The following is a 13,851-nucleotide window of genomic DNA, read 5'->3' as shown; positions in this document are numbered from 1 at the left end:
TGGTCCCTGATTCTGTATTGTGTCCCGAACATAATTTTCTGAACCGTATCTCTGGGGTGCAACTGTATCATGAAGTTCAAAGTTCATTCTAATTAATAGCTCAGCGAGTGTGTACTGGGCACGTAATTGAATTTCCCTCACCCACCGATTTGGTGGATTTGTATTTCTTTATGGAGGTATTATAGAGGGGTGATTTTTTTTCTTTGTCTGCATGACAGTTTTGTCCCAAACAACATTAAGTGGAGTGTTTGCATATTTTGTTAGGGTTAAAGTTCACAGATGGAGCCAATGAATTTCGGTGACATTAATACCGTTGGGGAAAATTTGAAATCTAAACAAGTCAAAAGGTTGGGCAGCATGGATCGTGGTCTTTTTCTCAAAATTTGAAAAGATGATCAAAAATACTTTTGTAAGATTAAAAAGGCTTGTGTCAATTAACAGCGACACAAAACATGAATAATGTGAATCGTGTGATTATAAAATAGCGTTTATGTTAAAATGACCACGTTATTAAATGTTGACATTAAGTTTTTGACATCGTGTCACCAGAAAATAAACGAGATCATACAAAAGGCTTCTCTATTTGTTTGCATTTTATAAAAGCCCTTTACAGGGCATTGATTTAGCTAAAGTGTCCTTCATGCAGAATTTGACAAGTGGTCTTCTTTGTTCGGTCACCTGAGCTAAACCTGTTTGTGCTCCCCGTGAGACCTAATAAAACCTCGTAGAGGCCAGCAGACATAGACAGAGTGCCTGTAAAAATGCTCTTAGCCGGTCACAACCCAGTAATGACAACACACAGACTTATTTGTCTGTTGTAATGGGACCATGATGTCATCACTGATCATCCTGGAGCCATAGGTCTTGAAATCTGGCTTGGTCTCAAAGAGAAGATGTTGTAGTCAAGGAAACCGAGTATTTTGGTTACTGCATATTTTTGTTTCAAAACTGCAGGACATCCTAAGGAGTGCGCCTGTTAACCCTACCAAGAGGGGACCTCCCATGTGACTGGCTATTCTTTTTTTGCCGTGATGGTCTGTAAATGTCATCGTGAGAAATGACACCCTAGAACCACTTGTCTTTACCGCAGTGATTAAATATAAAGTATAATCCTCATCCTGCAGTTATATGTCGGTCATTAAAGGCTCACTGTAAGGCCAACCCGTCTTTACGGTGGATAATGCTCATGTTTTAGCGATACTTGGTGACGTCAATTAAACTCTAGATTACTTTTACGACTTTATGAAGCAAATTGTTGCTGATCCATTTTGCGGCTGTGAGAGGGGGTAACTCGGTTATGAACCTTTAATTTCCTTGGTAGTTCATCTTTAATATTTTTATGTCATAATATAGTCTGCAACAGGCTTTTTTTTTTTTTAATTATACATGCTTTTAACAAAGAAGTTGATGGTGGAAGATAAAGCATTGAATCATCAAAACAAAGACAGGCAGCGAGGATGATTTATGACATGGTCAAGAGAGTGAAAGGCGGATACACTTGAGTGTACTATTGAATGGCTTTAGACTATAAAATCCCACTGGCTGCATTTTCCCTAATAGTGTCTTGGACTATATCTGTCTGTCTTTATTTGAATGGATGTGGATGGAGGACGCAAAGGTGCTGGTGTGCTTTTGTGTGTGTGTGCAGGCTTGTCACAAGAAAGACACACACAGTCATACACACATACTGTAAATACGCTGAAGTGGAGCCTCCAAAGCTGATTAGTCAGACTTGTGATTTCCAATTTCAAACCCGTGACACAAATCCCGCACTTAATATTCATGCAGACGTGGTTGGGCCCCTTGCAGTCTTGTGTTGCTTGGTCGTGTTGGAGTCACATGATCAAGTAAGTTAAGAGGATGACATGTAATAATTCTTTATTTTTACTTATGGATGCTCTATTGGTTTTGTAGTTGTTGGTTTTGAGGGTTGCCATTCTTTTTCCACACTGTACTTTATAAGCGGGATTACAACCTTATCTCACAGGATTTTATTTTCGAGAGCGAGCGTGAGGGCCAGTTCACCGTTAGTGTGACGCTTTGTCTGTGTCCTCTAACCTTGTAATCATGTCGCGATGTTGTGGAGTCATCACAGCCCTGCAAGCGGAGAGAACAATGGGTGGATTGGTCAGGGAAAGATAGTGTTAAGAGAAAGTGAGACGCAAAAGATGAATGGGCAATAAAGAGCAGTCGAGGTAGAGGAAGAAATATAAACTTAATGTCCTCACTATCATATCAGTTGAAGTTACCTTTCACCTTAAACCTTTGGAAAGGCAAAAATGATTTGTCTTTTTCATGAGCTCATGGCATTTTCACAATGATACCACCCCAAAAAAAAAATCAACTGTTGTGATATGCGCAAGAAGAACAACACGGCAAGCTGAGATGATCATAAGGACAAGGAAAATCCCAAAGGAAGAGCACACGGCAAGTCAGCTAGACCTCCACCTCCCAGCGTCTGAGAAGAATTGCGAAAAAAAACACTTCACTCCTTTGCCTTCCTGTTTAGTCCGCAGCTGTACAACTCCCATGCCATCATTCATCCCTGCCTCGGTGGAGCTGCGTGAGGTGTTTCCAGCCTCCGCCAACGCTCCATAACTCAAGGCTTCCTCTCCAAAGAGACGCTCCTCAAACAGCACCTTTTCCCCATCTCCTCCCAAGCACTCTCATCACTCCCATCAGTCTATCTTTAAAACAACCAGTGGAGACATAAGAATCAACAGCCTGCGACCATCAACGTTACTCCGCCATAGCCGCTTGCCTCATCCCCAAAGGGCCTAAGGGGGAAATGTGGCAGGCATGTGGCTGATCTTGCTCCTCTGGGAGACTTTAGGAAAAATTGCAGCTATAGAGTCGAGAGGGGCTATAATTCACCAGGCTGACTCCATGATGCTGTGACATGGTTATTAGCTATATAAACTAGAGCTGTCACCGAGCCATTATTACTCACGTTCGTGTGGAACCATCTTTTTATTTACTCATTTTCGTCCGAGTCAACTGTTGGTTGTGTCATTGAAGTAGACATTACCTCTTACCTAGAAATGAAGCATAAACTCTAGGCTGTATCACATAAAGTAAAATTGTACGGTCTAAATCAGTGCTTTACTTTTTTTTTGCACGCCCCTAGGAAGAATAAAATATTTCCACCCAACTCTTCTCCATGGCTATAAATAGTATTTTCCTAAAATATATATGAGGGTGACCCAGTGCTTATTGTCTTTGATACTAACAATCATAAAGCGAAATACAGTTCATGCATCAGTGCCAATATTGAATTACCCCGCCAGACTATTTTGCACTTTGAACCTTCGGTTCGTCACTTAATTACCTTTCCCGGGCCTGATACTCCTCTTCATCTTCACCTCATCTTCTCTGTCTCACGCCATCTCACTTCCTTCTTCCTACGCTTTTTAGCACCCTCTTTGACATGCACGTACACACTCGCATGTGGGCGCCCTGAGGAGTTGCTGTCAATCAGCCATCAGGCGCCCAGGTCAATTTGCCAGGCTGCCAAATGTGTTGTATCAGTGTGCTCCTCTGTGTCAAGAGCTCTCATTATAGGCCAAAGGCTAAACCAAGGAAGAGAATGAGTCTCTCGTCCATTATTTCCAGTCCTCCATGACCTCTTAACCTCTGCTTTCTTTGACTAAATATCACCTTCCCAACCCCCATACCTGGCCGTGGTACTTTGAACCCATCCAAACTGGCATGGCCTCTCTTTTCCTTCTGGCTTTGGGCAATTTGCTTTTTTTTGTGTGACGGTGACGATAAGATAATTAATAATGCTGGAAATGTTGCAGCTTTTGCCCAGGAAGACAAACTGTGACAGGTCTAACGATCATTTTTGTGAGATTTTCATCTTCAGTCGAAATAATTTTTGTGATATATGCATGGCTACAATTCAGCACGTTATATTCGACAAGCTACCCTAGCGGGAAAAAAAATCACTTCACCACCGATCACTAATTCACAAATTAATTTACCAGCGTGGCAGCATCTGCTTGATGAATCGCTCGTAATTAGCCCGGAGGTGTAACTGAGGTGTCCTTGCTTATCTACTTTCTCGTTTGCCAAACCGACTGATTCAAGTTGGATTACTTTTTTGCACACTACACTATTAAACCGTTTTTTACTGCTCGGATAAAACTCCGGGCCATTTGACCAGCCAACAATTTAATTTAAATATTCTCCAGTGTGACTTTTAATGGTTTATTCTTAATTTTATTCATCTTTGCCGCCATCCCAGCACACGCCGATGTCAGGCTAGGAGGAGAACACAACAGGAAGTGTGGAAGGAGTGACTCAAAGACAAGAGAGCATTCTCAAAGTGATTAGTGTGCATCCTAATCCTTCCTCCCTAACCTTGTGTTGAGAGAGGAGATAACCTGGTAGACAAGAGCAAGTACCAGGCCTCGCCATGTTAGACCTGTAAGTGTCCTTTAAGTGTGGTCAGGTTGAGTGACTGCTGCTGGCTTGGAAGAAAGGGTCGAGCAGTAAGAGGGATAACAAGAGCCAGTAAGAGGATGTGAGGGGACTTTGTCTTTGTTTTTGCAGTGGCTAAACAGGGATTAGTGCTTTGCTGACATATTCTGTCAGTTGCCACACTGTGAAGTCTGCTCAAAGGCCAAATGAAAGTGACTCTAGTGAAAATGACCATCCCCGGATGGAGTGACTCACGGACTGATCCAGGCCTGGGAGGCTCGGTTGATCCCTATAGCTCCAGAACACACTTCGTTTTTGATTGGCTGACACGATGGAAAGTCTGTCAATGTTTTTTAACTGTTGAATTACTCTTGGCGGTTTGTTTTCATGCTTGACGAAAAGTAGAAAGAACATCTCGGTGAAAATGTCTGAAGTGAAAGAGCGCAAAGAGAAAGAAACCGGTAGTGACAACAAGATCACAGGCATTTTCATTCTCACAAGAAGCCTGTGATTTATCTCTCTTGGAGTGGAAGGAAGGTGATGTGGCGATAAAATCCCAACCGAGCAAGAAAAGACATGACATCACCTTGAATGCTCCTTTCCTGACGGACACTTTAGAGGTTGTTTGTTTTACTTGTTCATTAGAAATACGCTTTGGTCCATGCCCCGGGAAGACAGACGAGTTTATTGTGATAAAGCCGTCTTTTTGCACTCCTGCCTGCCACCATGAGGTGTCAAACATCTCTTTTCGATGAAGGCACACTTTGTTTGGGAGTGGGCGGAGAAGCCAGAGATTGGGGTGACCTTATTTCCAAAGCGCTACCTCCTTTTACCTTATGTTATTAAGCCTGAGCAAGCAGAAACACAATCCGATGTAGTGACCCCTCCAAAATAAAATCGCCAAATTAGACATGATTCTTTTTTCTTCCATTTAGAAGACGTGAATATTCTGTTCCAATGAAAATTTGAGTATGGAGGGGGGCGGTCAGGGTACCTAAAGAAAAGCTACTGGGAGAATACGCAGACTTCAAACAACTACGATACAAACCTGTAGATCTGAACTACGAGGCAAAAATGGCAACCACGACCACACCATGCTGGAAATAACATCCATGAATATTTATTGACTTTGCTCACTTCTATGAGAATAGAATGTGTTTGTGTAGCAAAAAGTAACTTCTTTACTCCATGGCATCTATATATGAAGAAAGAAGTTCTGCTAGCCTGGCGCTCCGGAGCGTCTGGCTTGGTTTGATCTCAAGTGACAAGTGAGGGCTTTGCAGACAGGAGGAAGAATAGCAAGCTTGGCGTACGAATAAGGTGGCTTTGATAGTTGAAATTAATGAGGCTGGATATGTTTGGCACCGCTCATTATGCCTACATATAGACCACAAACCCTGAGGGCCCCAACTCTGCTTTCTCCTCTTTGTGTCATGATCTCTCCGTTCGTGATTTTGAGCCTCCTCTCACACTTTTTTGCCCTCTTTCTTTTTTCCTACTTCCTGCTCTCTCTCTCCCCCGCACCAACTTAAACACCCTTCCTGTCTTTCAAATGCTGCGTCTGCGATGTGCAAGCGCGAGATAATATAATCGGCCGTGTGCACGGTGAGAACAATAAGTGTCATGTCGGGCTGACAAAAAGCAGACACTTCTTCAAAGGCACCTTAACATTCCACTTCTGCCCCAAATTAATGTGGCTCAAGGAAGAAGCAGGGGTGGAGCTCCTCAAGTGTTTCCTCTTGCTGCTATTTTATTTCGGATAAATCTGTATTTTACGAGCAAGAATCAGTTCATCAATGTGCCAAATCAGTGAGGCTAAGTAAAAATCACCAATTGCAAAGTACATACTATAAACATGTTGTCTATGATTGTGCGCCTGTTTGTGTTAAGGGGTTGATAGTCTCGAGGTTGGCTCCTGAGATAAGGCGGACATCTGTTAGACCGTCTTTATCTCTGGCAGAGCTCCCGACACACAGTAGTGGTAAGAAGCCCCATCTAATCAGAACAGGCCCGGTCTTATTTAGCACGGCTGCCAGTTCAGGGAGCCTTCCACCCCGGGTTCTGCCCCCGAGAAGTAGTCTTACACAAGGCTGCAAGACGACTCAATTCTCCAGCTTCCACCCAGCACAATAAAAGGTCCATTAAGGTTCGGAATGATGATTTTTTTTTTTTTACTTCTTAGTGTCTTACCTTCTCGGCCCGCAATCAAGCTGCCGCTACCGTTTTGGCCTAAGCATCCTTGTATGGCAGCTCTATAGCCCTTTTGCTGTTTGCTATGTTTCCCCAATCTATTTCTCTCAGTGCTGACCGTGTCAACTCCAGCCTACTTTCACGTCACACATAATACCCGTCGAGCTCCTTGACACAAATTGGCTGATATTGACTGCAAGGAGTCTCACAGTGTATCAAGATTGATTTCGTTTTTCTTCCTTGTTTTTCTATCAGACGTTTTTTTGGCTCGGGTTTTAATGCATGTGTGTGTGTGCGTGTTTTCAGGGTAACAAGCAGCGACACTAGCCTTCAGTGCTGTATAAAACTAGTCCTTTGGAGGTTTAATGGATCTTGGTAGGCCTTGTCGCTGTGTGTCTTGGTGTGTTTGCCCCTGTAGATCATGTGAGCAGAGGGTTTATTCAGCTGTGGATGTCTTGAATAGCTTCAGTTGCTTTCAAAAAGTCGATTTCCCACAAATAAAATGCCCTTTTCATACGACATCATGTAGAGAAGATCAAAGTTATGAGCCCCAACAACTAAATAAAACACTCAGCAGCCATTTTAATTGTTTTATAGTCCTCACCGATTATTCCTCAACAGCCTTCACGCAGGCTTCATTTTCATTTTAATGACTGTCTGGAAAAAACATTAGCACCTGGAGATAGCATCTTTCCCTTGCTTTGATTTTTAAGTTAACCGTTGTTATTGTTCCTCTCGTCTCTGTAATGAAAATGTTTTTCAAGTGAAGCCGCTCTTGTTAGAAAGATGTTAATTTATATTTCAGAAGGGCAAATCAGGAATGAAATGTCATAAACCAAATCACTGTTAGAGATAATTTTCTAAACTTAATTATTGGCCAGACTAAGACTTCTTTCAGTTCATATTAGATCCCAGAAAAGGATGATAACCAGATCAACCAGGAGAATGACTCCCACCTGCTGCACATCTTCTCCAAACAAGCTGACATATGGCTTTTTCAAAACATGAGCTGCCAAGTCGTATTTCCTTCATTGCAAAAGTCAAAAGTCACACAGCAAACCCCCTCTAATGGCTTAATTAATGCAATTTTCTCATTTCTTTTCCAAAATCCTTTCCGTGTCACTTCTCACAGAGGGGGACCTTTTGACTGGCCCCAATCCTATCACCATCTTTAAGACTCAACATGTCACTTTCACTGCTGTGTTGTTTCCACAACCTCTTTAGATGAATGTCAATTCAAAGGAGTGCGTATGTCAGGAGAAATTATGGAATCATGTGATCCTTTGGAGAAAAGCCAGAAGTTGTCCGCATTTTTTTTCCTTGTGGTTTTGCAAAAACTTTCTCCGCAATAACCTTGTAGAATTGATGTGGATTGCCACTCACTGAATTAAAACAAAATCAGGACGTTCACAAGCATAACCATGAAGAAATACATGGTGGTTACGTTTGGCTGCTCATAATCATTTGAGCAAAAATCTAAAAATTATTATAAAATATTCCCACGGAAACCGTAGCAGAGCATGTTTGCTTCAATGTACTTAAGTACAAGCTGTTGCATTTACCTCCTCCATGACGTTTCTATGGAAACGCTCTTCTTGTTTTTCTAACAAGGTATTTTTGTCCGCTGTGTGAAATGTTCTCAGCATATTGCGACATGTTTGGAGAGTCAAAGGGAAAAGAAACATTATGTCCCCAGGATTAGAGCGAGATGTTGTGTGATCATGGTTTTAGCAATTAATACTTCAAATCATAACATATTACAACGATATTGGTGAAAGCGTGTATATAAATGTGGATCACTACGCCAAACATTTTCCACGTGTTCGCACACACAAGTCTAATACGCCGTGACATCAAAGTGCCCAAATGTGTATTCTCACACACATTAAGAAGTTGGCTCATGTTCTTTCCCAGTCCAGAGTGGCTTCATAGCCTTTATTTAATGGTCATTTTGTTGTCAGCTATAACATCTTCGCCCATGACGTTACCCAGGGGTAAGATAGCACACTTTTGGCTCCACAAAACCAAGGACAAGCCTTGAATTGCCGCTACAATTTCAGCTATCAAATCATGATGGCCAGGGTAAGATTGCTTTTCCTTTTTTCGTTGGTTTATATTACTTGGGCCTGTACACTTGGATTTATCTCTTTAGAGAGCCCACTTATGCACCTTTTTCCTCCTTTTTTTTTTTTCTTCACAATGTTAACCGGGTATTGAAATGGAGCTGTAAGTTTTTCAGTACCATTAGGTCATTTTATTTCCCCTCTGTAAATTAATTTGAATTAAATGTATTTATTTATTTATTTATGTATTTATTTATTTATTTATTATTCTCTTGTCCTTGTTGCTAATGATCGTCTTTGACATAAAAATGGCCACCGTGCCTTTTTTACCACATTCTGCTTCCATTGATTCCCCCTGCCTATTTTCTCACTGTAATGGATGGCGTTGTCCCTCCCTCTCCGCTGTTATTACAAATAATTGCGAATCAATATGCACTTAAGGCCCCGCATCGGAATAATATTTTAACACATAATTTATTTTCATCGATGTTGAGTAGTCCCGCCCTTTTACAGGAGTCAGCAGTGACCACAACGCTTGCCATCCCAGCTCGATCAATTGATGCAATGAGCTAAATATTGTAACCTGATTTTTTTGGGTTAAAATTGCATTTTTTTCCATTTGCATTTATTCCATAATATCCACATGGTCGCTGACGTAGCTGAGGTCAAAGGTTAAATCAGTCCATGTTCCGTATCACCTCTCAACCCGGTCTAATGTCAAAGCAAGATCACTTATAGATTTGAAAGGATATCCGTTGCAAGATGCCCAAGGCAATGTGGGTCAAAGGTCACCCGTGTACATGTGTTTTGTCAGCACTATTTGTCAATGGCAATTTTCATCAATTAGAGATCAGCTCACTCTCAGGGGTGCACCATATATATATATTTTATTGCAGATTTACATTCCGATTGCTAGCACAGATTGATTGACACAATCATATATGGTGTTCTTCCAAAGCAAATCTGTCCAACCTGGTTTTTAAGGATCTTTGTGAACTGGAACAGATCATGTTGGTCCCCTTCCAGATAATTGTCCCCGTTAGAATTGTTTGAGATCACGTGAAGATTTATGGGGAAACACTCTGTGTGTTTTGTCGCCCTGATTGATTTATCTAATTTATTCAAAAGTGTGTCTCGATTCATATTGTGGATAAAATCAAAATATATTTAGGTCGAATGGAGAAATGTTGGCAAGGTTATGAGCTGAAACAGATTTATCTCATGACTCGTGTCTCTCTAATGTTTTATAGTTTGCTGGAAGCTAGTTCATGTTTCACAGTTTCAAATGCGAATAATCATTTTTAGTTTTCGGCGGCTTTAAATCTTACGAAGGAAGCCTGTCGTGACCAGAAAATCCATTTGCACCGCCGACTCCTTGTCCGCATGCTGTTACCTGAACAACGCTGAGCTAATGAACTCCGCAGAGTGGCAGGGTGGCACTTCCCTTATCTGTCTCTTTTTATTTCTACCTTTTTTATTCACACCATTTGCATGATGCACCTTCCAGCAGCGGCTTTGTTCCTCCACGAAAGGGGGGCAGATTGCTCGGACCTAATCCTCAACCCCACTCTAATCAAACCCGCCGCTCCCTGCTTTGCATTTGAACATTGGCTATGTGATGGAGGAAAGAAAGGCCAGATAGAGGCATTTAAATATAAGTGCCGGCAGGCTAATCTCTTCAAATCCAACCGACAATGTTCAGTCACTTTGCTTCGTGGCGTGTTGTTTTCTCAAAGTCATTCTTTTCCCATACTGCTCAAACTTAAATTGATTTTTTCAAAAAGTGACAGTTAACTTTAAATCTCAGCACCAGAATTGCTTCAGTTAAAGGCTGGAGATATGTTTTCTTGACAAAATGGAGGACAGGAGACTTTTTTTCGTACTTTTTCTCCAATCGTGACTTTTAAATCATCATATTTATCTCACTGTTACCATAACAAGATCCAAAGACGATAAGTGGGATTATTTCTTTGGGCGTAGATATGATGCGACAACACAGACTTTTTTTTCCATTCCATGCTTCTTGAGCCCCGAAGCAATACGACACAATAAAAATACAGTTTCCCAAAATGATCAGAGCACCCCAAAGCTCGTGTGACATTAAGACTGGATAAAAATCTTTGGGGTGGAATCAGCTACATTCCCAGCAGTCTCAGCATTACACCATTGGGAGGAAAAGCAATAAAAGTTCAGAGATAAGATGATCTGATGAGGGAGACATTTCTGGCACAAATGATGCTGCTGTATTTCATTTTATTTTTTTAATGCTTGCAACAACTTTTTGTGTGACGGCTTTGTTATAAGGCTGCAGAGGCTGATTTTACACCATTTAATATTTATGTGCATCTAAACAATTGTTTAGTAAATGTTTTCCTACTTTTTTTTGGGGGGGAAATATAACAACAATGTAGAGTCTCTATTACAGTGATGTCATTTTGACAGCATGAGACTAACTGCTTAGTGGTCTGCTTTTGTGTTGGACCTCCCTTCACAGTATACGCCCCGAGTAATTCAGTAGACCCCCCACCCCACCCTCACCCTGGAGACAGAGTTGGCCCGGGTAATTGGGATAATAATTATTGCTGCATTTACTGCCAGCTGGGTGCCTGAGAAGGTCAGGGAACGGCGTGAGGACAGCCTTATCTCCATGTTCTTGCTGGCTTCCATATGACAAGTGACAATAGGAGCAAGCTTTGGCCGTGAACAGAGCAGCATGGCACGGGCCCACCTTCCGTAGACAAAACACAACAAGCACACTGCGAGCATCAAAAGTGCCACATTGGCTTACTGGCAGAGTGAATGGATGCACTGCAGCTCGTCAGAGTGCTCTGGCAATAAAAGCCAAATGGAGATGGAAGGGAGAAAGGAACAAAAGCGGTGGAGCAAATGGAAAACTGCTATTGAAATTAAATGGGGGGGAGGGGAGGGGGGGTAATCACGAAAAAGGGCCCCTTTCCACACTTAGAAGTTAAAATCATGAACTTGTTGCCTTTAAATCCTTGTGCAGTCTGAATGACATCGATAACAAAGGCATTTCTAATTTATGAAGAAGACTTCGACCTCACTATTCAAATTCTACTTTTATGCCTGGCTCAATGAAAAGATAGCAGTGAGAAGTTGAAAGTTTCTTTTCCAGCCATTCCGTCGCTCTCATTCAACTGCCCCCTTCCGACCTCACCCCTGGGTTACCATGGCAGCGAACCCTGATGTCGCAAAGCTCCCTTTTCTTCATAAATCAGATTTTTACTACGCTTTTAAAGTGTATCTTGTGACAACTCTATTTTATTCCATTAACTTGGAGCGCTTTCAGTGGGCCATGTCTCAGGAAAAGAATGCAACAGTTTCCGCTTGCGTCTTTTTATGCACAGGCGTGAGAACAAGCTTCTGGGAAGGAAAAAAAAAACAGTGGGAGTCTCTTGCATGTATCTCGCCATCCGAACTTAAAAGATCTCTGGTCGTATCAATCTTTTTTTATGACAACACGTTAGCAAAACTCCAAATGTGAATCAGCTACTTTCTCCCTCTGCTTGCACTTTTTACATGTAGCTTAATTAGATTAAAAGGAAACTTGGCAACATTCATAGTGATGTTTCTTACAGTTTCAAGTCTCCATCCAGCCTGATAATAATCAAAGCTGGGCCACCAAGACGATAGATAACATGGGTGACAGGCATTGCAATAAAAACCTTATATTGACATACAGCTCACCATCTCGTCTTAATGGAACTTTCCCAAATTGTTCCCACAAAGTTGGCAGCAAAGTGCTACAGCTAAAAACCTGTGTCCACGAGGGACTCCGACTGTCATGACAGTAATGATGACCACATTTTTTTGGTTCCTCTGCGGGCCTTTTCATCCAAGGAGATGAGCACGGGTCCATACTTCATTATGGAAGAATTTCCTCTTGAAAGGGCAAAGATATAGCATGTGGCAAGGTCTCATTACGACCATCACTTGCACATAATCTTTGCCCACTTACATCCAAGACAAAAGAAGCTTACTTGTCTGGACCGGGCCCGTTTCACGTTGGTATTCAAATCCGAGTCAGGAAATGAATCATAAATTGCCTGTAAAGAAATTGCCATCTCAAGCCATTAGCGTTTGACTTTGCAAAGACCGCCATTACTGATATAACCAATGGAGAGGGTTTGACTGGGTGAAGAAATTGCCAATTTATGTTCCACAAGCTTGAAAAGCTCCCTTTTATGAAATGTTGTAATGGCTTAGAGAAAATGCTGATTTATGCAAAGGAAAATATAACCTGCCATGGATAAAATGACCAGATTTGACTTGGGAACACTAAAGTGAAGAAAAACATCAAAAGGGTAGGCCACACACATTCAAGCAAAATCATGTCCTCATATTTAAGCTCTTTAAAAAACATTAATCTGTTATATCGACCGTTTTTCTTGGATGTTGAAAAATATTTGCTGACTTTTGGTCATGTGATGTTGTATTGTTATTATAGGTTTTGTAAAAAGCGCTTTGTTACAGTGACAGCTATTGTGAAAGTGCAATTTCAAAATAATTTGTATTGTATGCACCGAAATTAATCTGTCATCTGTTTTTTGTTTTTTTTTCCATCTCTCTCCAGCATAAAATGTCAAGCCTGTTTTTATCCTACCAAATTTAAGGTGGCTTTGCTACTCGGCATGGGTGTCATACCGCATTTCGGGGAATTAACACTGTGTGAACGTCCTCCAATTGGCAACTCCTATTTACTGCTACCAGCTGTGTTTTCTTCTCTTAACACATCTACTTTCTTTCTTTTCTGCCCTCCTCACATTAATCTTTCCAAGATCGCAGAGTATGGCATGAGTTAAGATTTGTCATATTGTGCAAACAGGCCTTGGAAGCTTGATGAAGCTGTTCTTCGAGAATATTTCAGTTTTAATGGGACTGTGACGGATGATGCCATCATAGAGCTGTTTCTATTTGGTCTTTTGGTTTTGGAGATGTGATTCTGGTCTTTTGTCATCAATGCTCCTCATCTCATTTCAATTAAAGAGCATACTCAACCCCTGGTGCCACCTAACAAGGCTTGAAAGATTGTCACAGACATTACAAGGCACATTACAGTGTCTGGCTGAGTGCTTTGCTGTGTCTCATTTAAAATGGGACACCTTATTGGGTTTTTGCCCGCATGGTCTTGCCAAAGAGGGACCATGCCATGAAA

The 13,851-nt window shown here is 41.5% G+C and overlaps 1 protein-coding gene across 3 annotated transcripts in view; it reads left to right on the top strand.

Annotated features, from left to right (window-relative positions):
• Nucleotides 1–13,851, top strand: part of LOC148380860 (partitioning defective 3 homolog) — a 124,263-nt gene that overhangs the window by 98,871 nt on the left and 11,541 nt on the right. The window lies entirely within an intron of this gene.

This window comes from Syngnathus floridae, chromosome 20 (assembly GCF_059516105.1).
Source record: "Syngnathus floridae isolate MCC-2025c chromosome 20, RoL_Sflo_1.0, whole genome shotgun sequence".
NCBI lineage: Eukaryota > Metazoa > Chordata > Actinopteri > Syngnathiformes > Syngnathidae > Syngnathus > Syngnathus floridae.
The sequence above is the reverse complement of the archived record's forward strand: the minus strand, read 5'-3'. Positions and strand labels throughout refer to the sequence as shown.